The sequence below is a fragment of the Bos indicus genome, chromosome 18, assembly GCF_029378745.1.
Source record: "Bos indicus isolate NIAB-ARS_2022 breed Sahiwal x Tharparkar chromosome 18, NIAB-ARS_B.indTharparkar_mat_pri_1.0, whole genome shotgun sequence".
NCBI lineage: Eukaryota > Metazoa > Chordata > Mammalia > Artiodactyla > Bovidae > Bos > Bos indicus.
This window is the reverse complement of record NC_091777.1, coordinates 9883819-9909973: the sequence shown is the minus strand read 5'-3', so window position 1 is coordinate 9909973 and position 26155 is coordinate 9883819. Positions and strand designations below refer to the sequence as shown.

Sequence of the window (26155 nt, the reverse complement as noted above, 5' to 3'; positions counted from 1 at the left end):
GGAAGAAAAGCTATGACCAACCTAGATAGCATATTAAAAAGCAGAGACATTACTTTGCCAACAAAGGCCTATCTGATCAAAGCTACGGTTTTTCCAGTAGTCATGTATGGATGTGAGAGTTGGACTATGAAAAAAGCTTAGCACTGAAGAATTGATGTTTTTGAACTGTGGTGTTGGAGAAGACACTTGAGAGTCCCTTGGACTGCAAGGGACCAGTCAATCCTAAAGGAAATCAGTCCTGAATATTGATTGGAAGGACTGATGTTGAAGCTGAAATGCCAATACTTTGGCCACTTGATGCTAAGAATTGACTCATTGGAAAAGACCCTGATGCTGGGCAAGATTGAAGGCAGGAGGAGAAGGGGACAACAGAGGATGAGATGATTGGATGGCATCACCGATTCTATGGACATGAGTTTGAGCAAGCTCCCGGAAGCCTGGTGTGCTGCAGTCCATGGGGTCGGAAAGAGTTGGACATGACTGAATGACTGAACCGAACTGAAAACATTTTTGGTTGGTTCACAGGATAAAGCTCACAGCACAGATATATATATATGATTAAAGTCTTTGCACACAGTCAGTGTATTTTTTTCTAGCATCATCAGATATCAGCCCCACCCCATCACACCTTCCCAATGGCAATTTCCTTCAAATAATGTAATGAGTCAAATGGGACATGTTTTCTGTTTACCCACCCGCCTCCCTGCCCCTCCTGCCAAGGTATATGCTCTGATATCCTTTTTAGTTTTGTTTTTTGCAGTGTACATATTGATACCAGTAAATTGGCCATGTCCACCTATACAAATGAGTAGGGCAACGAAATCATTTTAAAAGTTTGGGACTCTTTTTCCAGAAGAATTCTGGGTATTTACCTTGCTCAAATATTTACCTGGCCCAGATATTTGCCTTGCCCAGATACTTACCTTGCCCAGCCTGAGACCAGCTTAGTGGAGAACTATCTTTAGTAATAAGACCATGGGTTCATTTTGCCAAGTGAGATAAACTCTTTGCAAGTGAATTGTATTTTACTTTATGGAGCTGCTGCTGCTGCTGCTGCTAAGTCGCTTCAGTCGTGTCTGATTCTGTGCAACCCCATAGACAGAAGCCCACCAGGCTCCCCCGTCCCTGGGATTCTCCAGGCAAGAACACTGGAGTGGGTTGCCATTTCCTTCTCCAATGCATGAAAGTGAAAAGTGAAAGGGAAGTCGCTCAGTCGTGTCCGACTCTTAGCGACCCCATGGACTGCAGCCTACCAGGCTCCTCCATCCATGGGATTTTCCAGGGAAGAGTACTGGAGTGGGATATTTTATGGAGCACTCTCTTCTAAATAAGTGGAGCCATGACTCACTTGAAATTTTGAATCTTCAAATGGTGCCTAGCACTATGGATGTACATGTTTTGGAGGCCACGCACCAGTGAGGCATGTTTTACTGCTAAGGATTCACCGTACTTGTCCACCCTTGAAAATAACAGTTTTCTGATTTGAAGGAGCACAGATACATAGCAAGCAAGCCCTCTGCCACAGATGTTTTCAGAATGAGTTTACACATTTTCAATGTGAGTGTCAAATTTGTCTCACAGATTATCCTGAAATATCTAGGATTTTTTTTTTTTTTGAGATAAACACACACACACACACACACACACACACACACACACACACACACACTCTCTCCCTTCATTCCTCTTCATACAGTCATGAGAATATGCCTTGATTCTGAACTGTTTTAAAAGAAGGAAAGAGCCATTATCAATTAGGAATCCATGGGTGGCTCTACTGATTACCAAAATTTTAGAATAGAATGCAAGATTATAGACAGCTGAATCTTGAGCCAGACAGTATATGTTATTAAAATCAAGAGCATGATTAATTAGTCATTTACTTGGAGTGATTTATCTTGTACCTCTCCCCACTGGTGTTGGAACTGCCTGCTGAGGACATCAGGTGTACCACTCTACCATGAATACTAATCAAAGTCCACAGAAGTGCAGAGTGAGGAGGAATTTGAGCTCCACCAAATATCCATTTTAAAGAGCTGACTTTTATTAAATAGATCTGAAGTCAAGAAACCGGTAAAACTAGAGAGAGAAAGGACAGACTGGTTATGGCTAAACTGTCTCACTATCAAATGACCCAAGTGCCAACCTGAGCCTGCCTACCTAGGACCTCAGGGCTGCCTCCTGACTTGTTATAGACATGAGTCCCATCTCTTCTCCTTCCTACATACTTCTCCAACCCATTCCACTTCTCTCTGTCTCCCCTGCCAGCCCCCTAAACCAAGTACCCCATCACTCTCCTGAAAGACTGCAATAGCCTCCTTACTCTGGCTCCATTAAACAGAACAAATTTTTTAAAACCATAGTTAATCATACCAAAGGTTTTCTTAAACCAACAAGTGGCTCCCCGTTGCTCTTAAAAAGAAGCCCTTATTCTCTGACTCAGCCCATGAAGGCCTCTACAGTCTCATCCCCACCCATATTTCCTGCTTCATTCAAACTTATCTATGGCTTATTCAATGTTCATAAGCCCCCACTGCCCTCTTGGAGGGGTCTAAAATGTTCTAACTTCTTTTCTGCCTCAGAGCTCTTCACTTGCTGTTCCTCTTCTGAAAATGCTCTTCCTCATGCTGTAGCCTGGCTGTCTGTCTGTCTTCCGGTCTGCAGCACAAAGGTCACTTCTCAGAAATCTTCCTCTTTCCCCTTCACCTAGAGATAGTTACCAGCTGTCATGCTGCCCTGTAGCTTTCCCGTGTAGCCCTTATCAAAATTGTCATTAATGACTTTTACAGTTAGTCATCAGCACTTTTTTCTTCCTTCCCTATATCCTCAGCTCCTATCACAACGCAGTGTTCACAGCAAGCCTCCAGTAAGTGAGGGGATCAAACAACAATGATGAAAGCTGTGTGTGGAGGAGACCGTAAGCTGTCCACCCTAATCAGTGCTCCTTTCTTTCAGCGGGACTACATTTCCCAACCTCCCTTGCAGGTAGGTGGTCATGTGACCATGAGTGGCGGCTGTGTGCCACTTTGAGCTGCAGGTCATAAAAACCTCCCTGTGAGCAGCTGTGACAGTCCCTCACTCTGGTGGACTGGGATGTTGATACATGGAAAATGGCTGAGCCGCCTATTGGCCTGGGTTCCTGAATGACCTCATGGAAGAGACTCTCAGACCTCAACAGCTGGCCCAGAACTGCTGCGTGAGTAGGAAATGAAGTCTGTACTGTTAAACCACTGAACTTTCAAGGTCAATCTGATCCTGCACCATCCTTGCCCACCCTAATACATTAGGATCCGAATACATAGGATTCTAGGTCTTGGAAATGAGTGAAAAATGGTTACCTTCCTCACATACACACTCACAGCTCCATGGGAACGTATATGTGGAGCCCGAGGAGATAGAAGGAAAAAGCAAATTGAGTTTCTGACAAAGTATAATATTATGAAAAAAAATCTGTATTTAACAAAAATTTTCTAAATCCATTTAACTCTTTCCCTCCATGGACTTAATCCTTAATAACTAAGAATACTCTGATTACTAGTGTTTCTTATAAGAGAGCTGCCATTGCCTCTTAGGTTTCTCTCTATCCTTACTTGTTGCTCTAGTAATTTGCATGTAAAACCCTAGTATGGATGACCCCTTACAATCAGAAGGCAAGGACATCTCAAAGAAGTAGAAAATTGAACAGTTTTCTCACGGAAATTAGAATATCACGTAGCAACCAATTCTATTTAGCTCAGTGCAGAATTTATTTTTGCCCCTACGACAGGTCAGGGATAGAAGGAATCACTAGCCAGATTTTTCAAATGAATCAAAGTTCTCTAATGTCCTTGGGGTTTCTGTCAAGTAGTCTCACGGCTGGACCCCCACCTCCTAGAGGTTGCCTCTCTGTGCCCTCAGAGCCCAATCTCTGTCTCAAGCTTTGTCAGATTCTGCCGAGCAAGTTAATCTAGCTGAGTTAATGAAAATGCAGCCACTTCCCCACCAGCACAAAGAGCCTAGTCAGTCAGTTGGTTGGAGTTTCCTGGCCGGGAAGCCCACACCTCCCTGCCCAGCCTTCCTTTGGCTATGGAAACCTCTGTACATATGAGGAGCACCTGCTCATCTAGTGGTGGGATCTTCGGCCCTGAAAGGGAGGAAGTGAGCTCTTTTCTGCTCTGGGTATGGATCTCTCATGCTCCTGGAAGCCTATTTCTTCCCCAGGAAATGCCCCTTGGTGCCAACCCTGCAATAACGAAATGGAACATTTTCTCACATTGAGCCACACCTGTTGTCAACAAGCTTTTGCTTCCAATCTATTTAAGCTTCATGGTGGGGAGGAGACTGTGTGAGTCTCGGGCATTTTTGGCAATGCTGGGCCCACAGCACCTGGAAAAGCTCCACACAGCCTATGTTCTTGTTTGGGAAGTGGAGTTGCCCCTGGTAACAGCTGCTGTGTTTCAATAGAGACCAGAGGCCTCTGGGAAAGTCATAAAGGCCTCGCCCAGGCCTCTTTGCAGAGCTGAGTGCCAGGCAGTTGGAGCTGAAAGGCAGTTTGTGCCTGTGAGGATTCCCGCAGGCTCACCGACAGCAAGAGCAAAGCAGAGAGAAGGCGGCTGCTGCCTGTGCATTGTGATGGAGTGATGTTGCTGTTATTGGCTTGGTTTTGGTCAAAGATGTCAGCAGGCAAAGTTATATTCAGTGTCTATGTTGATTGAATATGAGTTTGCAATTTGGTCTATAACCTAAGATGTATTTATCCACATATATATGTAGTTCATTTGTGTATCTCTTCATCCCTCCATTAGTTTATTCTTTTCTGTTTCCCTTCATTCAGAACCAGATGCCCATCCTGAATCCTAGTTCCTTTGTTTGGCTTTCTGAGGCCTTGCTTCCGTTTCCTTCACCTGCCTGGTGCATTAATACCCCAATACCCCAATACTTTCTGCTTCCTGGCAGGGTCCCCACCTGCATATGAGGGGTTCTACTGAACAGCAAACCAATATGCAGAGAGAACTTAGGGCCTGGACATTCATCCACTGCCTAATTTCCTGTTGTCATTTTTCCCACCCAGTAGTAACTCCCATATTTACCATGTGCAACATTATGCTTTGCAAATGCACATCATTTTTGGATCATTCAAAGCAAGCCGGTCCTTCTTGGAGAATTCCCACAGCCACATGGCACAGTTCCCTATAGTAGAGCTCAGCATTCTACTATGTAATTTTTGCTTATGACTCTTGTATGATATGATAAGCCCCTTAAGAACAGAACTGTGACTTAAATGTCTCTTTTACCAAAGCCTAGAGGTTTGATAAATGTTTGCTAAATTATTTTTTAAGGATGGGTGGCTGAATGGATGGATAAGAGTATCTTTATGGATGGGAGGGTAGTTGAGCGTTGAAAGCATGAATGAAAGCATGAATGGATAAATGGATTTATAGGTAAACAGGTGGGTAAATGAGTTGGTGCATGGATGGATGGATGGATAAATGGATGGATTAATCGATGGGTGGATGGATAGGTAGGTGAATACAGGATGACCAGATGCTTGATGAGTGAGGGTGAGTGGGTAGCTAGATGAATAAATGAAGAATGACCTCAACCATCAGGGCGCCAATATGTATATTAACCTTGCTTACTTCCACTAAGATAATCTCCAACCATTAATCCCTTAAATAAACTCACAAGCCCCAAACTGCCAGCAAGTGAAACAACAGGCAGGCCCCTTGGGGACTGTGTTCCCCAGAGTTGAAGGAATACGGGGAATACTCCAATTTTCCACCTATTGGCCAACTGGCGAAAAGCTCCCCTGTGGTCGCCCAACAGCACTGCCCAGCCACAGTCAAAACTGACCCAGCACCTTTTAAAAAATAATTGCCTACATGTTAAAACTGGCCCTTTTATCATTCAGAAATGATACCTAAAAAGAACCTAGAGGTGGGCTGCAGAAGATACCTTTAAAACAAAAACGGCACTGAGGGAAGAAAGGGAGTCAAGCCCAGAACCGCCGCCTGCCCAGTCTATCCTCACAAAGCGGCCCCTTCAGACAAGCAGGCCAGAGTTCTGACTCCGACTCCCCCAAACGTGACCTTGTTTCAAAGCCACAGGGCTCTCCTCGCTCCAGTCCATGGTGAGTCAGAAAATAAGAGAATGTACAGTGTTCAGCTCCTGCCAAAGGTAAGATGAAACATAACCCTTGTTTTCGTGTGTTCGGTTATTGCGTTTTTTATTACTACTACTGTGTTATGGATGTCCCTTCCTTCCTCTAAGAAAACAATAGAACAATGAGCCAGTTTGAAAGAGAAAAGCTGTCAGCTTGGATAAAATTAGTCTGCTTTATTTTTTTATGAAAAAATAGGAAGGTAATCATGCCAATTGTAATTTTGGTAAGTTATTTCTAGAGTGAGTTTATTAAACCATGAATTTTCCCTTGAGCTAAACTAATGACCACTATTAGGTATGCTACTCTATTTTAAATGATCAAAATATTCAATGGAATAAGATGAAAATTATAGATAGTGATAATTACAAAATGTCAGCATCACCTGGCATCAATTTACTAATATGTCAGCTCGGGTGTGGAAGAGAAGAGTCAGTTCAAAATGAGCAGAAGGCACGTTGCACAGGCTGCTGTCATTTATCCTTTAGGGACTGTCATGACTGAAAATTTATATCCCTTGCTCCCCTGCAGTTGCTTCTAGCCTGCTGGCTACACCCTTTATCAGACAGCACAGGAAGGACTGGCAATGAGAGAGGGCTCCTCCACCTCCTTGAATCCCCAGGTCCTTCCTTGAATTTTTGCAGGGGACGTGAAGACAGCACTTTCTAATAAACCAATTCTGTTGTAAACACTTGGGTCTGTAAATATGCCCATGGTTTTCCTCTTAAATGTATAGTACTAGCCTTTCCCTCAGAGAAGGCAATGGCACCCCACTCCAGTACTCTTGCCTGGAAAATCCCATGGATGGAGGAGCCTGGTAGGCTCCAGTCCATGGGGTAACTAAGAATCGGACACAACTGAGCGACTTCCCTTTCACTTTTCACTTTCATGCACTGGAGAAGGAAATGGCAACCCACTCCAGTGTTCTTGCCTGGAGAATCCCAGGGACGGGGGAGCCTGGTGGGCTGCCATCTATGGGGTCGCACAGAGTTGGACATGACTGAAGCGACTTAGCAGCAGCAGCAGTAGCCTTCCTCTCCCCCCAGTTGCTACAAATGAAAAGGGAACAAGAGATTGTGTCATTAGATGTGTTGCAAAACTCATTGCTTGATTTAAACCAAGTTTTCAGTTTGTTTATATCAATCACCTATACACCTGAGATCCTGGGCAAAAGAAATCTGCTCTTGGCACAAGGGCAGAGACTGTGTCCCTGGAAGTGCACCTGTCTGGGAAAGGTGCCACTGACGTAATACACATGTACAGATGTGCCTGGCTCTTTGGGGGACAGATCGATTTGCTGTCAAAGATATGTGTGTGCGACAAGACATGACCCTCCTCCTTTCCCTTGTCTGCACTTAACCTCCCCCCAGTATCCTCCTGCCACCATCAACTACACAAAAATGTGAGAGTAAGCACACATTCACACAGACACCCTGGGTCATTGCATTCCCCAGTCTAAACAACTCCAGCTATCTGGTTCCAGTGGGAGAGGGTAGTACCCGGGGAAGTTCCCAAAGTAGAGCTGATTGGTTACGGGGAAATTCCTAGGTGAGTTTAAATCCTCATTTCCCATTTTTTCTGGCTTTCCTTTCTGCCTCCTACAGCCCTGCTCTTTGGAACCACTGACCATCCTTCTACATCCACTCCCAAATCCTCTCTTCTGCACAACCTACTTTAAATTACTTTTGCCTCAGGTAAGCAATCATTTCTCCAGAACCCCGGAGAATAAGCCCTGCTGTGCAAGCAGCCTGATTTCACAGGGACCCCTGAGCTCTGCACAGGAATTCCTGGAGCAGCCTCTGCTTTGTTCTGGATGGATGGTTCTGGGAAGCAGCAAAGTGCAATGGCAGAGACATAGGTTCTTAAGATGGACTGCTTCCTACCAGCTGTGTGACACTGGGCAAGTGCTCAATTTCTCTGTCCCTCAGTTTCCTCATCTGTAAAATGGGGCAACTTACACTTTCCTCCTAGGAGTTAAATGTTTCAAGTGCTTATAATGAAACTTAGCACATGGCGTAGACTTGTGCTTTTTTAAGTTACTTTTAAAAAGTAACTTCTAATAGGCTGATTCCTCAAGCTTTATCCTCCTCCCGCCCCAATCTTTACACTTCAAGGCTTTCTTTCATTTCTGCTACAAAGCCCAGCACCTTTCCTCACTCTCTGGGATCTCAATATTTCCATCTGAGATTTATGAACATACCCAGCAATCCTCAGGGTGGATTCCTGATCATTCTCTTTTCGCATACATACACTTTTATTTAAAACTATCCCAGGATTGACAATCTAGGATGTCAGTCCCCGAGACAGTCAATCTAACATTTTAAATCCCCTATTGAAAGACAGGAAGGGGGGTGGTAGTCTTTGCCATGTCTTAAATTTGGAAATGATTAAATACCAGTTCCTATCGCCTATGTGCCCAAAGCATAAAGCTGTTATACTAGGGCTCTGGTTAGGGCTGAGATCAAAACTCTTAGTTCTAGGAAGAAAATGGAATAATAAATAAGGAAGGGGATGCCTCCCAGCCAGCCATAGGTAATAAATACTTCCTGGTGATCACATCTTAAAGAAAGGAGGCAGATTTTTGTTTTGTTTTGGTGGGATTCCAAAGGCCATTCCCAAAGAGGAGCTGCAATGGGGTCTGAGGCAAAGTCTGCATCATGAGAAAGCAGAAAGTCTTCCACTCCAGGGAGACTACTTCAAAGGCCAGCACATACTTTGTAGAAAGGACATGGCAGCTACATGGCGATGCTGCATCACTCAGAACTTAGCAGCTCTCCTGGCTTTAGCATCATGGATCAAAGCAGCTGGATAGAAAGTTATCAAAAGAGACTTAATATGTCTAGACCAGTAAAGCTTGATGGCTATCCTGGACTTTGCAGAATGGGATGCTTTATGCTATGAAGAGTATGTAGGCGGGTACAAGGGGGCGCCTGACTTCTCAAGACAAGCAAGTCTATCTGGAAAGACAATTTTACTCAGCATAAGTAATTTGAAGCATTATTTTGCATTCAGGTAATCATAGATGGTGTGGTAGGCTGTACCTAACTTTCAGAGATCCCTGCCATCCTGCATGCATGCTCTTGGGTAACCCCTCCTGTTAAGTACGGAATGGACTTAGTGACTTGCTTCTTATTAATAGAATACAGCAATGGGGGTGGGATGCCTCCTCTGTGATTACGTTGCTAAAGCCTATGATTTCTGTCTTGTTGACCTTTTGGATCTTTGTTTCTTCTCTCTTGTTCACTCTGGAAAAGCATGCTGCCATGTTGCGAACTGATCTACAGAGAAGTCCATATGGCGAGGAACCGAAGGCTTCCCCCAGCCAAGAGCCAACAAGGAGGTAAGGTCCTAGCAGCCTCAAGGACAGGATCCTGCCACCAGCCTCATAAGTAAGCTTGGAAGTGAACCCATGCCCAGTAGAACCTAGAGATGACTGCAGCCTTTATGTAGCCAAAGCACCAACCTAAGCACCAACCAGCTATGTGATGTTGGGTAACTTCTCTGTACCTCAGTTTCCTCATCTGATTTCTGGCATACAGAAGCTTTGAGATAATAAATTTTGCAATTTTAAGCCACTCAGTCTTAGAGTAATTTGTTACATAGCATTAGACAAGCAACATAGAGATGTTATGGACCAGAGTACAAAACTGTCAGGAAAGACAAGGCCTGTTGCATCTACTTAATGTTTCAGCTCATGCCCACACAGGGCTCCTCAATTGCCCAGCTCTAGGGGATACCGTTCACAAAGAACATGCTGTGGAGTTACGGAACATAAAGGCCTTGGAACCATCTTGACACTACATCTCCGCAATGTTACATCTTTTTGATTGTCCGTTCTACAACATTTGGACTGACATCAGGTCTCGCTAGGCTGATCTTCAACTTCCTCATCTGTATAGTAGGTATAAAAGCCTTGGTTTCATCAGTTTTCTGAGAAAGGTAAAGTGGATGTCTGTGAAAAGCACAGTATCTGGCACATAGCAGAAACTGACTTTGAGCTTGGTAACTGAGTCTCAGGGTTTAACCAAAATTTCCAGGGCTTTAGTTCTGTGCAAAGTGCTAGGACACTTAGTTCTCTATCTGCACTAAAGCAGGAAGTGGAACCCCCTACCTCTTCCCTGGTAGAGAAAGGGCAGAATGAAGTTTCCTCACCAGTTCTTTCCCAAGACAGTTCCCCCATGTCTTATTATACCTTTAATTACCGGTGTTTACTCTGGTAAGAAAGCCAACTTCATAGTCATCCCATCAAGGTACAATGGAACCAGAACACAGAGTATGGATTTAACCTCCTCATTCAGTTGAAGCCAGTGCTTCCAAAACCGAATAGACTCTTACGTGAGAAGCCCCCTGCCTGCAGGCTGCTTGTGTATTAGTAGATCTGCCACTTTGTCCATCCGGTCCTTTTGCATGTCCCACTTTCCTGAGACCCCCCCATAAGCATGACCGCTTATTAAAAATAATCAAGGGCTCCTGCTCAGTGAGCACCAACTCTGTGCTAGGCTCTTTTGTATACAGGTTTTGAGACTCTTGCAAAGGCACATGGCATAAATACTACCCTTTCCTATTCCTCTTTTCACACCTCCATCCATTCACAGAAAACAGCCAACAGTATATGTCTCAAAAGGAATCTAGTCCAGGAACAAGCTAAAGGATATTTTCTTCAGCATGCATTCAAGCAAAGAAGGAATGCACTGATGCTGAGGGGATCAGCAGTGTATCTGGCCCTGTGCTGGGAGCTTTCTTAGTGGGGTCTCCGGGAGGCTGTGAGGTGTACGAGTTAAGGTCATTGGCTGAGAAGCCAAACCACCTGGTTTTCAATCCTAGCTCCAATGTTCACCAATGTACTAGAGACTGTCAAGCATCTTACTTAACCTCTCTGTGGCTCAGTTTCTTCAGCTGATGCACCAGATTTTAAACACTTGGCTCATCTTACTGAAGAATCAATACATGTTCGTGATCTTACCCTTGACACAGCCTGTGAGAAGGGTATGAGTTCACTCCATTTTGTAGATGAGGAAAGTGAAGGTAAGAGAAGGCAAAATACTTCCCAGGCTCATACAGACGGTAAGTGACAGAGCTGAAACTCAAGTTCACTCATGATTGAATCCAAAGCGGTGGCTATGGAAACCCCTGATTTATGAAGCACTGTTTATTCTCCTGCAGAGAATGATACTAGTGACCACAAAATGGCTGTTTCCTGTGTGCCAGGTACTGTCCTAAAAGCTTTACATTCTCATATCTCATTCACTCCGTATCACAACTATACGTAGTAGTAGTAGGTACAATTTCCATTCCCATTTCACGAATAAGGAAACTGAGGCTTAGAACGGCTAAGCATTGCGCTCAAAATCACATGTGGGTGGTGAAGACTTCCATCGCCCACTGCACCCTGCCCTGTTCTCCTTCCAGGCACGTAGGAGGGTTACGATTCCTAAGACCACTAGGCAGAGACCTCGAGGTGCTCTTGCATATGGGCTGTAGGCAGAAGTGGCCCCTTTCCTTTCCAGGTCACAGCATCTCCGAGGGGACTTTCCCAATGCTCTTTCTGAGCGGTAGCAATTGTAGGAGCACAGTTAGTCCTGGAGGGGCAATTAGAGACGGCAGCCTCGCTCACGCAGCCCCCTCACAGGGGGGTGCTCCCTGACTTGGTTTCTCAAGAGAGAGAACTAAACCTGTGTTGTGAACAAATTCTGAGACCTGTGCTGGTCTGTGGTTACAGCACAGCCTCACCAATCCTGGGCAGCACACCTGGCACATGGAGCTTCCAGGGTTCAGACCCCAGAAGACAAGAACAATAATGACTTTAACACGTGCAGTGGTGAGAATTAAGTTGTAGTAGACAAAATAGATAAGGAAAAGCATAGCAAAAAAACAAGCATATGCTAAGTGCTGAATAAATGCTTCTTGAATAAAAGAATTCTTTCTTGAAGGTCAAGATTAAAACTTGAAGAATACATGGTTGTAGCTGACAATACACAGCACTTACTCTGGGCCAGACATATTTTTAAGGGCTCTGTGCATATGCACCCACTTCTCTCTCCCAATAACCTGTGAGAAAAGTACTGTTAAGTAGCTGCAATTTACAGATGGACAAACCAACACATATAGAAAGTAAGGAACAGATCTAAAGTTGTACACAGTAAATGGAAGATCTGGGTCTCAAACCCAGGCAGTATGGCCCCAGACCTACATTCTTGACTTAGTGGTAGACAGACTTTTTTTTTTAAAAGGAAGCTCCATTGAATAATTAGATGTAAAGGAAAACAATATTCTTGGATGAATTAAGAAAATGGCATTGAAACATGTATAATATCATATATGAAACGAGTAGCCAGTCCAGGTTTGATGCATGATACTGGATGCTTGGGGCTGGTGCACTGGGATGACCCAGAGGGATGGTACGGGGAGGGAGGAGGGAGGAGGGTTCAGGATGGGAAACACGTGTATACCTGTGGCAGATTCATGTTGATATATGGCAAAACCAATACAATATTGTAAAGTTAAAAAATAAAATTAAATTAAATTTAAAAAAATGAAAAAAATGTAACCGGCAAAATAAGAAAGGTTTTATGTTCAATTTGCTTCAGTGAAGTTGCTTTATGTTTGTAAGTGAGAAGAAAGTGCAAAAGTACTGGAGAACAATGACACTTGAACGGCAGCTTTAGACTGTTACGGAATAAGGCCCAAGATAAAAAACCCCAAACAGAAAACTGGAATGAGCTAATATTCAGAGGAAATTTTCAGATGCCTCCACTGTGTCCCAGAGACAAGTACCTCCACTTCTTCCCCCTACAAAACCACTCGTGTCAAAGAGTGTCAAAGGATCCCTGGGGCACCAAAGCACGAGGCGCAGAGCTCGGCAGTGATGAAGCTAGAGTGGCAACTTCCAAGACCCTGCTGCGCTTCCTTGCTCCTGACCACTGCATCAATCCAGGGATGGGCAAACCAGAGGAAGGAGACGAGGGACTTTCACAGAGTGGCAGAGAAAACCACAGAGAATAAGAGGGACATTTATCTTTGCTGCCACAAGAGAATTCAGACAAGCCTGATTGAAAATGTGTCCACTGGCTCAGCCCATATCCCAGGTTTTTCAGCCTTTCTCAGCCTCTGCATCCTGTGTGATGGGTCCCAGCCTTGAGCTGATTCAGAGAGAGGAAGACAGTGTATCTGGAACTCCATCACTTGAGGGGAGATGGGTACCATCCTTTCCACACCAAGACCCAACCACTACTTCTGGCTTTGGTGTTCCTTCTACATTTCCTTTTCTGACAATCAGACTGTGTAAGATTAGGGTGTTAATACTGGGGCATCCTGATGAACCTTTTACCACCTTATACCCCCATCTCACTGGCTCATGGGTTGACTTCCCAGGAAAATATTCTGGCCTTAAAAAAGATTTGCCTTTGAAATCTGACTTAATGTGTTCAAAGCTCAATTCTTTCCCTATGACGCTGGACAAGTTACCTCTCTAAATCTCAGTTTCATCATCTGTAAAAACGAGATGGTGAAGATGATGGTAAATTCTCCCTCTTAGGGCTCCCATGAAGAGTCACCAGCGTGAAGCATTTAACTCAGTGTCCGGCACCATAAAATGCTCACTCGTTCCGTTAGCTGTTATCTAGCTTCTTCCTAGGTTTGTCTGGGATTCCTCCTACCCCAGCCCTGTCCAGTTTCAGAGATGTGACTCTGCCCTGAAATCCAGCTGGTCACCCTCCTTCTCACCAGTTCCCTTCCTCTCAGGGCCCCCTGCCTTGCCGTGTGTGTGCGTGTGTGTGTGTGTGTGTGTGTGTGTGTGTGTGACTGCAGGAGGGTTGGGGAGGAGCTGGCTTACAATAAATTTAGCACTTGCTATAGATTAGCAAGGCGGCAGATAGTATCAGTGCTCCATCCACATCCCCTCAGACCTCTTTGCCACTTTACTGCACACCAGTCCCAGCGTGCATTCATTCCTAATAGCCAGCACCTGCGGTGGTATGCCGGTAAATATTTAACAACCACCTCTGGGGATGGGAGAACCCTAATTTGTAATGTAAGCCAATTTCCATGGTGTAACTACTCCCACCGTGGCTGATTTCAAGCTATCAATGTGAGGTTAACTAGCTTGCAAAATTCCTAACAATTTAACATCCAACACTCATGAACAGTTAGTTTCAAGCCAGTGCCTGCACACCATGGGCCTCTGTGTTTCTCTTTTACAAAGGCTGCATCCTGGCTGCCAGGATATGTTTTGCCTGTAATCAGGGAGGACAGGAAGTGTCTGGGCATTTATGTTCCTGCTTGTCTCTCATCCTAGAAGCCCCCAGAACTGGTTGGACTGGTTGGTTCAGAGGTATAAACACTCGAGACCCCTCCCCCGTAATGGGCCAACAGGGAAGTGCCACCCACAACTCTCCAGTTTCCCTGGGGGATTAGGCCAAATTTACCTCTCTAGGACTTAGCCTGACACCACACCCTTGCTCACCCTCCCCTTTCCCAGTTTTACTTCCCCACCTCCCTATCCGTGTTGCCTAGGAATCTTTCTAACAGGTCACTTTAACATAACATCTCATCCTCAGTCAGCTTCAGAGGAACCAAACTGACAGTTTCAAGGACGTGCCTTCTAAAGCTCTGAGTTCAGGTCCTGATTCTGTTACAAACTGTATGACTAGGAAAGTTATTTAAGCTCTATGAGTTTATATTTCTTCATCTATAAAAGGGGCCTAATAAGTCCCTGCCTTATTAGATAATGGTGCTGGAGAAGACTCTTGAGAGTCCCTGGGACTACAAGGAGATAAAACCAGTCAAGTCTAAAGGAAATCAACCCCAAATATTCATCGGAAGGACTGATGCCAAAGATGAAGTTCTAACAATATGGCCACTTGATGTGAAGAGCCAATCCGTTGGAAAAGACCCTGATGCTGGCAAAGCCTAAAGGCAAAAGGAGAAGGGGGAAGCAGAGGATGAGATGGTTGGATAGCATCACCAGCTCAATGGACATGAATCTGAGCAAACTCTGGAAAACAGTGGAGGAGAGAGGAGCCTGGCGCACTGCAGTCCAGGGATCACAAAGAGTCGGACATGACTTAGTGACTGAACAGCAACAACAAAGTCCCTATGACTAGGGTTATGGGGAGAGTGAAAAAAGATAAGTCATCCAGGAGGATTAGCACCGAGTCTGGCTCATGATATGTCTCCCATAAATGCTGCTGCGGTTCCTATTGTTATTAAAGACAGTGTCTGTCCTGCCTTCTAGGTCAGAGCTTCACTTGGAATAGTTGATGACTGAGTCCTCCCAGCTAGGAGGACTGTGTGATGTCCTGCTGAGCTTTCACCACCCTTTGGAATCAGAGTTTAAGCTCTTTGGCTGTTCTTTCTTGAAATTTATCCATTTATCTTTCCCTCTGAAGAGGGAACGAGTCTTCTGGAAAAGCTATGGTCCCAGTTGACCAGCTCTGTGACCTTAAAATCCAAGCATGCCTTGTTTCTGAGCTCCATCCTTCTCCCAAAACCAGGGCAGTCAGACAGGGCTCAATGGAGGGTAACAAGTAACGAGGATCCCGCAAAGGGATGGGACCGACATTTTGTTCATTATCCAGTAAAGATCCTTGTGCCACGGTCTCTACCTTCTTCTCATGAGGGAAAATAACATTTATTGCCTAGAAGTGGTGAAACAAGCACTCATGAAGTGCTGGTGGTAAAACAGATTAACAGAGCTTCACCAAAGCCATCAGGCAACATCTACCCACAACCTTAAAAGCACACACCCCACTTGATTCAATGGCACCTATCTTAGACATCCTAAGTAAAGCTTCCTAAACTTGAAAAAGCTTTAAGCACACATATAACCAGTTTAGCCTAGTGCTTTGTATATAATTGGTACATAATGCATTTTGATTAACTAATGAAACTATCATTTAATATTCTAAAAAGTTAGAAAGCACCTTCATCTCAGTAGCTGGACACAAACGAGTAGCTAAAGGAGTTAAACACCAAGGAGTCGTTATGAGGCTTTTGTGTGTGTGTGTGTGTGTGTGTGTGTGCTAGAACCATTTTAATATAATTATACATATCTGCCAAGCCAGGAAGAAAGGTTTATGCATATATAACTTTTCCAGTTAACATCTGCAAGCATAAACAACGATGATCTCAGTTTATAAATTCATCAGGGTCAGAGCAATTGACCAATGTCTCTTTACTGCTGGGCTTACCAACAGTAAATTACATGATGAATTAGTGTCCTTTTGTTTCTCTTCTCTTATTCTCCTTGTCCAGAGACATTTTGTTGTAAAGTTTCAGTGTAGCTCACCTCCAGCCAAAGGTAATCTTTTTAGATAAGTACTCAGTTGCTCTGAATTTACTTATAATTATAACCTATTTAATCACAGAAGAAACCCTGCAGAGGTGGAGTTCAAGGTTGCATACAATAACAGGAGATCCCAGTTTTGAAGTCTAGCACAGACTAAAAACCACAGATGTACCATTTGTACGAGACACACACTGACTGTCTCTTAAACTACATATTGTCTCCTTATTAACATTAGTTTTTAAATAAAGTAATGCAACTAGGACAGTCAGTCGCACAATTCACACGGCCCTGAAAAGCTTTTCAGTGCCAACTACCAGTTGGTCATGAAACGTGAATGAGCTTGAGACACTGTCCATTCCTAAGATTCAGCCATGGATTAGCTAAAACATTGGAACACCTCTGCTTAAGAAGGCTATGTCCTTCCCTCCTTCCCCTCACAATTTAGTTATGCTTGTTTCTTTTTGGTGGTATTTGGTTGCACATGGCTAGACTGCTTTCGATCACCTTGTGAATCAGGAAAACCAATGACCTAGAACTATGACAGGACCTTAAGTATTAAGTAGGCTGATTTGTCTATTTTGGTAGCTGGTCGGTAGGCCCTCACTAAGGCCTTCCATTTTCCTTCTATGCCTTCAAGGACACTGATCAGAAGATGAGTCTGAGCATCATACCATCTACCTCTTTTAACCAATGCCTGGCTAAAACTGGAATGTCCAGCACAGTATATTTAAAAATCACCCACAAAAAGATGATTTTTGTGAAGATCACAGGTCTTCACAAAACCTGGAATTTCCACGAAGATGTCTGATCTTTATAATCTAAGCAGTCAGCATTGAAGTTAAGTTTCCAGGAGGCAGTTTGGTCCTTATAATCCAAGCAATCAGTGGTTGAGTTAAAACCCAAGCTTAAAGCTCCACATCCTTGGGTGAAAACAGAAGCTGGGGACTGATTGAGATGGCTGGTGACTGCATTGGTACCCATGGGACTGAGTGCGGTCCCTGGTCCAGGAAGCTGGTGATGCACAGGGCTCAAATAAGATCCACAGTCCATGCCCCCCAAAGTAGGAAACTGAGCCAGCATATCCTTGACTATGACCTGAAGCCTCAGTATAGGTCATGGGGTAGGACCTCTGCATGCAGGGAGAGGAGGTGGACAGGGGATCTGACAATGGGGGGATGGCTGGGCTCCAGACAGATGGAGGAGCACTGCTGCTGGAAATGACTGGGACTGAGGTGCTAGAAGGGGGAGTGATCTGGCCACTTGTTCCACCCTCTGAAATCACTTCCCAGGCAGGAGATGTCTTCTTTTTGGCAGGTCTCACTTTGTTTTGACCTCCATTCTGCTGCTGCTGCCCCTGTTGGCGGCACTTCGCTCTTTGATTCTTAAACCATGCCTGTACCCTGGACTCAGGCAAGTTGATTTTCAGTGCCACCTCCTCCCACGTGAAGATGTGTGGGTATCGGGTCTTAGCAAACAGTGCTTCCAGCACATCCAGCTGCACTCGGGTGAACATCGTCCTCTCCTGCCAGTGTTTCCAAGGGGTGGCTGGGGAGCCCACTGAGGGGTGCAGCAAGTCCATGCCCGAAGTGGTCAGACTCAACCCACTGACTGCATAAGGCGGTTGCTTAAGATAAGACATCATACTAAGGTTGTTTGGAGGCGCAAAGTCAGCCCAAATCCAGGGGACCCAGCGGAAGGTCCTTCTTTGCCCGGAGTGGACAGATTCAGAGTCCTTGTTGGGTAGGTTTGAAGTGGTAGAACTTGTCTGAGAATTAATTATAATAAATGTTTTCTTGATAAACTAACGAGATAATCCGAAGGGCATGCATCCCTTAATTACAGGCCGCCATGCTCAGCTCTGCTTCTCTGTCAGGGCTGATTAATTTTCCGCCTGATGGAAAGGCTGCTTTCTGCCTTTAAAAAATATATGACCATTGAAAATTATGTTCATAGGACACTCTCAACTACAACAGCCCACACTCTCTGGAGTGTGTTTCTCTCAAGGCAGCACTGGCCTTCTGAGATGGCCCACACTGTCTGTGGAGTTAAGTTTCTCTCTAAAGAGATCCACTTCTTACTTATCACCTGGTCTGTCACTGAATTTTTTTCTGCGATGAGACATCAAGAACCAGAGCTTCATTAGGTCCTGTCTAGTTTCACTTGCTCACTGGGACCACTTACAGAGATCTTACACCCAGTGCCTCTGACCAGACTTCCAAGTACGAAACAGCTGGGCTGACACCTCAGGTCGGAGGACCGAATGCAGAAGCTTCGCCCGACACTCAGTTCAAGATGGCGGCAGCGAGCCACGTGCAGGGATGCTGGGCCCGGATCTCAGACCTGGAGCCTGAGCACCACAGCTGCTCCGCTCTGTGAGAACTCCGCCCCTTCCCCACTGACTGATGACCCCCTAAAGCCCCCGGAAGGCCTTCCGGCCTGTCAAGGAAGCATGCCCTTTCTCATTGTTTGATTAAAGAATAAAACTTTGCTTCTGAACTGAAGAAAAATATGTTTATAAAAAAACTGTGAAACAATGTGAAAAGAATTATGAAATGAAGCAAACAAATTTTAATTTATACCAAAGTCACAGCTTAAATTTTTTAATCTACAAAGAAAAAAAAAAAAAAACACTGAGAATACTGAGTTCAAGAATGCTACAATAAGGAAATACTTAACCAAAATATGATATATCTAAACAGAGGAATATTATGTAGCCATTGAGAACTGACTGTAAAAATTATAAAATGATATCTATGTATGGAATGGTAATACAGCTCAAAGCATAATTATAGCTAATTTAATTATATAGGCTAAACTTATGATGATTTTTAAGCAGAATATTGAATATATGATTCATGATGAGTCTAACCATATAAAAACTAAACCAATTTAAAATGCATGCATAAAGGAAAAAGGCTCTAAATAACTACAGTAAATTGTTACTAATGATCATGTTTGGGCTGCAACCCTTGAGTGCTTTTCTTTCTCTTCCTTTTTTATGTCTCAAATATTCTCTAATTAAGGAGAATTACTTTTATAATAAACAGCATTTTGATTGACTGGTTGAGTAACAATAGCACTACATACACACAGACACACACACACAGATGAAGTAATAAGGAGTGGAAAGTAAGGGAGAACATTACTATTCAAACACCCTTCTCGGTTAATAGTTTCCAAATTTGTTTTCTAATAAGGCTAATAACAGCCATGTGTTATGGCAGGTAGCAGCCCAACCTAGCCAGAGAATCAGACGCAAATGATTCCCAAGCCACAGTTAGACTTTGGCTGTCACTTCAGCTCTGGTGACATTAGCTGGAGACAGCAGCTGGGTGAGATGGTATGCAATTCATGAAGAAGAGAACTCAGAACTAACTCTACGCTTATTAAAAATCCAATTCCTTGTGCAGTTTGCAGAATGCATTCACAGGCTTGCCAAATCTCACCTTTGAAATCAAATTTCCTTTCTGCCATGTGCTGTTGCAGATTTAAGTCTATTGTTTCCAACTGAATTTTGTTTTTTAACTGCAATGCATTCAGGTAAGTCTGTTCTTGCTGATGCATTAGAAAAACCAGCTCAATGCAGGCCCACTGATTCACCACATGGTGGGTACGTGTCTTTTTGTGAATAATTTATTATTTGCCAGCATGAAGGAAAAGCCCAGGGCCCCATGAAACAGGTCAGTTCCAAGAAAAAGGCAGCATCAGCCTAAGTAATATTCCTTCACCTATGTCCTGGGTAGCATCATGAGACCTAAATACCAACAGCCACTAATGTCCTTCTGAATGTTACCTCCTTCCAAACAGTTTCCCCAGTTGGAGGTTCAGTCTGGCATCCGTAAAGACACAGGTATCTTTATTCCTCCTTCTTCTCTGATCCAGAGGGCGGGATGCCTTTTTAATACCCCATTTCCTAACATATGAGGATACAGTATATAAAACCTTCCATCTGGCTCTTTCTTTTTTTGATGAAGCCATTTACATTTTCTTAGTATAATTAGTATTGCACAGTAACTTGTCAATATTCTTCTGCCATGACACCAAGTTACAGCTTACATATACCTGCAGCTGGGAGGATTTATTTGTTCCTTCATGCTTTCAAGTGCTGGCAAGGGATAATTACCAGGGAGATTATTACATGGTGTTGGGTTAATTAAATATGATAAAGGCATTTGCCTGTGACATGATGGGTCTGTTTCAATCTAAATGATATAAAATGGTCAGACTCATTGAAGGCAACATGGTGACCCCGCAGAAGATTAGACCCAGCCAAAATAGAATCCTGCTAATGATGTTTCTGAATTTGATGTTCTATCTCGATTTCACTAGCTATCTTTTTAATCAGAGAGATATCATTACAATGATCGCTCCTGAACATTCGTGCCCAGCCCTCATGAGAAAGCAGGGGACCTTCAAAGTACCTTGAAATATTGGCAAAATACAAAATATTAAAGGCATAAAAGTGAGTCTGCTGACCCTGAATTGCTTCTGATCTTCTTGTTAGACTGAATAAGAATCTGTCTTAATTGTGGACGTCTACCGGGTTAGGGAAGTAAGAAACATGGAGAGGTAAGAGACTGATGTCCAGTGGCTGTTGGACCCTTTCCCTCCTCCAGTGGAGATATTGCTGATGGTGGTGGTTTATTGGTTCAGTCGTGTCTGACTCTTTTGTGACCCCATGGACTGTAGCCCACCAATTTCCTCTATCCATGGGATTCCACAGGCAAGAATACTGGAGTGGGTTGCCACCTCCTTCTCCAGGGCATCTTCCCGACCCAAGTATCAAACCCACATAACCTACATTGGCAGGCAGATTCTTTACCATCTGAGCCACCAGGGAGGCCCAGGGGAGTTATTGCTGGCTTATAAACAGATGTAAGCACTAGGCTTAAAGTCCGAGGGACAAAACTTTGGGTACGAAGTGTTCTGGTTTAATTTTAGAGCAACAGGAACAGAGGTTGATACTAGACCGTATTTTTAAGACAAAAATTGACCTTATATCATGAACATTCGTGGTGAGATGTCACCATGGTATGGTAGTAAAATGGTAATAAAATGGGAAAAGTCTCCAGTTCCCATTTTCTTGGTAGAGTTGGTGGACATAGCTGCTGCAAAGCCTAGTGGCTGAGATGGTCAATTCAGTCAAATACACATTAAAATCAGCCCCCCAAATATCAATAAAACTAATTGCTACAACCAATAGTCAGGGGAGAGGTGTCATTTGCAATCAGTGGGTATCTACTGTGGCTCCTGTGTGCAGGTCACCACAGGGAACAAAATAAACACCTTATGAAACTTTGTCCCAGTCAATAGTAAGAGACTTCCTTGCAGTTTATTTGAGAAAATGAGATGTATGTTGCATGACTGTGTAGCGAGGAGAAGCACTCCCACCAGCCATGTGGAAAATCAATCCAGTTATTTCGTACTTAGACAACTTACATATGAGAGCAGTTAGTCCTTACAGCTTCCCTCTCTCCCTTCTGAACCATCAGCCTCAACCCAACTCACATCCATCACTCAGAGCTGATCCTCTCAGCTCTTCTTCTCTCTCTCTCCTCACTCCTTTCCTCTTTGGGGTCTTGCAGGTAACACTCTTACCTTGCTTAATTTGGCTCTTGTAAGTAAAGAGTGCCCCTCCCTGGGACGCTCACCTCCTTTCTCCATCCCCTATTCCCTCCTAGTCAACAAGCAGGACCACATCACCAGCAGCAACACCCATCAGTGAGCTGGGAGTTCTGTCCAGAGCTCAGGGAGAAACTTGTGGTAGTCCTCAGAGGAGTCAGGAGGGTGCTGGGGCTGGAGATGAGCCCTGGAGAGAATGCTGGAAAGGGGTGGCAGAGGCCAGGGCCTCACAGGGAGGAAGACCGCGAGCAAAGGCCCTGAGCTCGGAAAGCGAGGGCCAGGGACCATGAGACAAGTGTGCATGGCATAGGAATTTAAGTCTAACATGGAGCAAGATAAAATGAGAAAGATTTTTGCTGGCAGCAACTCAAAAAATGTTGTTTGTACTCTCAGAGGGAGCATTGGTGCAATGTGGGTTAACGTTAAAAACATGTTGAGTGAAGGAAGCCTGGCATTAAGAGTGCATGCTGCATGATTCCACTTATGCCAAATTCTAGAACAGAAAAAACCTAATCCATGGTACCCAATAATCAGAGCAGTGGTTGTTTTGAGGTTGCTGGGGTAGAGTCAGAATTGGCTAGGTAGAGGCTTGAGGGAACTGTCTGGGATAATGAGACTCTTCTACATCTTGACAAGGGTTTAGGTTCCAAAGATGCGTGCATATGTTAAACTCAGAGAATATACATGTAAGGTTTATACATTTCACCATGGGTAAATTTTACATCAAAAGAGAAAAAAGTATACACAAATACTAGTTAACAATATGCATGCCAAAGTATTTAGGAGGAAGGTATATTAATGTCTACAATTCACTTTGAAATTCATTTCAAAGTGGATTAATGGATGGATAGAGGGATGCATGGAAGGAGAGAGACAGCAGAAATGTGGGGCATAAAATGTTAAAGGCAGAATCTAGATGGTGAGTGCACACGCGCCAACTGCAAACTTCAACTTTTCACTAGGTTTGAAGATTTTTACAATAAAATGCAATTTTTAAACAATTGTATGTTGGGTACAAACGAGTCTTGAAGATAAGGTAAACATTCTGTTTTATCATCAAAGCACATCTCATGTTTTGCACTGAGGAATGCTGAAGAAAGCAATTGGTGGGGAGGGGGCATTTAGTCAGATCTATTGGAGCTTATTGAATAATGGATAATATGTATTGGATAATAATAATAGTAAAGACAGCAACAACCATGGCTACTGTTATTATTGCCACATATTGACTACTCTTTCTGTGTCCAGCATTAGGCTAAGTGCTTTGAAGAACCATCTTGTTTAATCCTGTAACACTAAGAGAGAGAGAGAAATATCCCCGATTTTTCATGAGGAAACTAAACTTCTGTAGATTAACTGATTTATCTGTAGATTAACTTCTGTAGATTAACTACCAAAGCTAATCAGGCAGAAGGTTGTGGAGCTGAGGTCTGAACCTGGGCTTAGGCAAGCGTATAGTGGGGACGTGAACGGCACCCAGTGTGAACTCCAGTCCACCAAATGCAGGATCTGTGTAGCACCTTGGATCTTTGCGACAACATTCAGTTATCCTGGGAAAGGCAGTGTTTCCCTAGTCTGTCAGATCTCAGACCTCCCCAGAGCTAAAGGGGGAGTTTCAATGCTTCAGAAATGATCTGAACCTGGTGTTAAATATACCAGCTTTGTATATAGGAGTTTTGTAAATTATTCTGAGTGCATTTCGACCTAAATTCTATAAATTTTCCTTGACTTAAAAAGAGGCTGCAGGAAGCAGTGGGGAGGCAGACATAGTGAACAGACTTGTGGCCACAGCGGGGGAGGAGAGGGCGGGACGAGTGCAGAGCGCGGCAGGGACGCACGCGCGCTATCCACGTGAAGCAGACACACAGTGGGGGTTTGCGCATGACTCAGGGAGCTGAAACCTCTGCTCTGTGACAACCAGGAGGGGCGGGAGGGGTGGGAGGTAGGAGAGAGGTTCAAGAGGGAGGGGACATATGTACGCCTGTGGCTGACTCATGCTGATGTACGGCAGAAACCAACACAACAGTGTAAAGCAACTATCTTTCAATTAAAAATAAATAAAACACACACACACAAGCATGAAAAAAAAAGAGGTTGCACTAGACATTCCCCATTTTAGCAGAAGCCTAAGAAGACTCCAGCCTTAGAAGAATGATTTTAATGGTGGACTTTGAGATAGGGAAGTGGAGTGATGAGGAAAATATTTGGGGGTAGGTGGCTTTTGGGGACACTTCATTTCTTAAATTTGGCCAAAGAAACAGTAGTATAGGATAAAGAGTCATTGTGTATTCCCTAGGAAATTTCATCTTACATCCTGATTTCACATAATTATAAGGAGGTGATTTTATGAGAAGTTATTTAAGCCTGGTGAAATTGGTTCTTTTTCATAATGAAGATGATTCCATGTACTTCTCAAGTTATTATAAGGCAAAACACATGTCTGGGAACTCACAGGGTCTGGCCCTGTGTAGATTCCTCAATGGAAGCTTATTTCCTTCCTGCTCCACAGGAAGAAATGACACTCGGAGAGTTGGACCATGAAACACTCCTCAGAGTTATGTGTAACACTGGAATTAGCAATTATGCTTTCCCCAGTATGACTTCCCATTGGGAAGCTCATAGTGTAAAAAAATACATGCTTATGAAGGCAATTATTCTCTTTATGCCACATGATTTTCTTGTAATAAATACCATTCACAATATAGATGCCCCATTGATAATGGTACCAGGCAGTGCCTGCACTGGGAAGGAGCAACGGGATGATTGGCAGGGAGCTGTTAGTGGGTTTTCAGTCAGAAACAATGTAGTCTATGATTTTGACAGTTAAAATAGAAGGAGTAGGGAATCAATTTCCATCTAAGACTTTTAGCGCTGGGCACTCAATGGAAACTTGTTGAGTTGAGCTGAAGATGGAGGCGGGGAGCATTTCACAAGATGCATAATGGCAATATCTTTGCACAGAAACTCTTATGGTTCTAGAGGAGCTTATAGTCTCAGTAATCGGGGTCTCAAGAGATGTGTAACTGAAAGAATTATGAAATTCTGCAACTCAAAATGCCCAAACACTAGTCTCTTTAAACAGTGAAAGGAAAAATGATATTCAGTCTGCCTGGGGCATCCATAAACCATGTAAAGATAAGGGGGTTCCATGAAGAAATAGATGAATTAACTAAGAATGAGTGAAGTGACTGTGAGTGTGATTCAGCCTCAGAAGATAAAGAGATACACAACCAAAACTAGTTCCATAATGATTCATATCCTCATTCATTATCCAACACCTATTTATTGAGCATCTACTATGTTCCTGGTCTCATGTTATAGCCTCGGATATAATGAGAAATAAATGGATGCAAATTGCAGTTTATAGTATTTAGCCCCACAAAGGAGGCAAATTGGACTTCAAAATTCCCTCTGCACTCTCACATCTACTTGTCCAGCACCCTCACATTTTAAAGTTCCATTTCTAGATGTAGACTCGAGCTCTTCCCTTCCACATTTCCTCCCAGTTTTGTCATGGGGGGCAGGGAAGGGGAAAAACCTAGACAGACAGAAGTAGAACCTTCTCCAGCAGGTCAGAGATAGAGGAGGGCTGTTTGCATTCCCTCTTTCCAAACATTTGATTCTTTTGTTTTCATATGTGCAATACCTGGAAATGTTATATTACCCAGATCCCAGACCCAGATTATCACTTTTCAAGCATTATCTCACCTAATCCTCACTAGAAGTTGCAAAGTACATATTATTTATATTATTGTTATTGCTTGAACAGTTCTCCCTCATTTAAAGATAAAGCAACAGGTAACACACAATTGCATCTTTTGCATTGTCATAGGGCTCTAAATTAGGACATCTAGAAACTGAACATTCTGTCAACTATTGGGTTCCCAAAACCATGGTCTTGGTCTTGCCACTCTAGCTTTCCTTTTAAAACACACGGGCATTAGAGGAAATGCTTTCAATTTTTCACCATTGAGGATAATGTTTTCTGTGGGTTTGTCATATATAGCTTTTATTATGTTGAGGTATGTTCCTTCTATTCCTGCTTTCTGGAGAGTTCTTATCATAAATGGATGTTGAATTTTGTCAAAGGCTTTCTCTGCATCTATTGA

General features: G+C 43.6%; 1 protein-coding gene and 1 pseudogene across 1 annotated transcript in view; both read right to left on the bottom strand.

Annotated features, from left to right (window-relative positions):
• CDH13 (cadherin 13) overlaps positions 1-26155 on the bottom strand; it is a 1011953-nt gene that overhangs the window by 865521 nt on the left and 120277 nt on the right. The window lies entirely within an intron of this gene.
• LOC139177038 (homeobox protein OTX2 pseudogene) lies at positions 1646-23640 on the bottom strand (annotated as a pseudogene).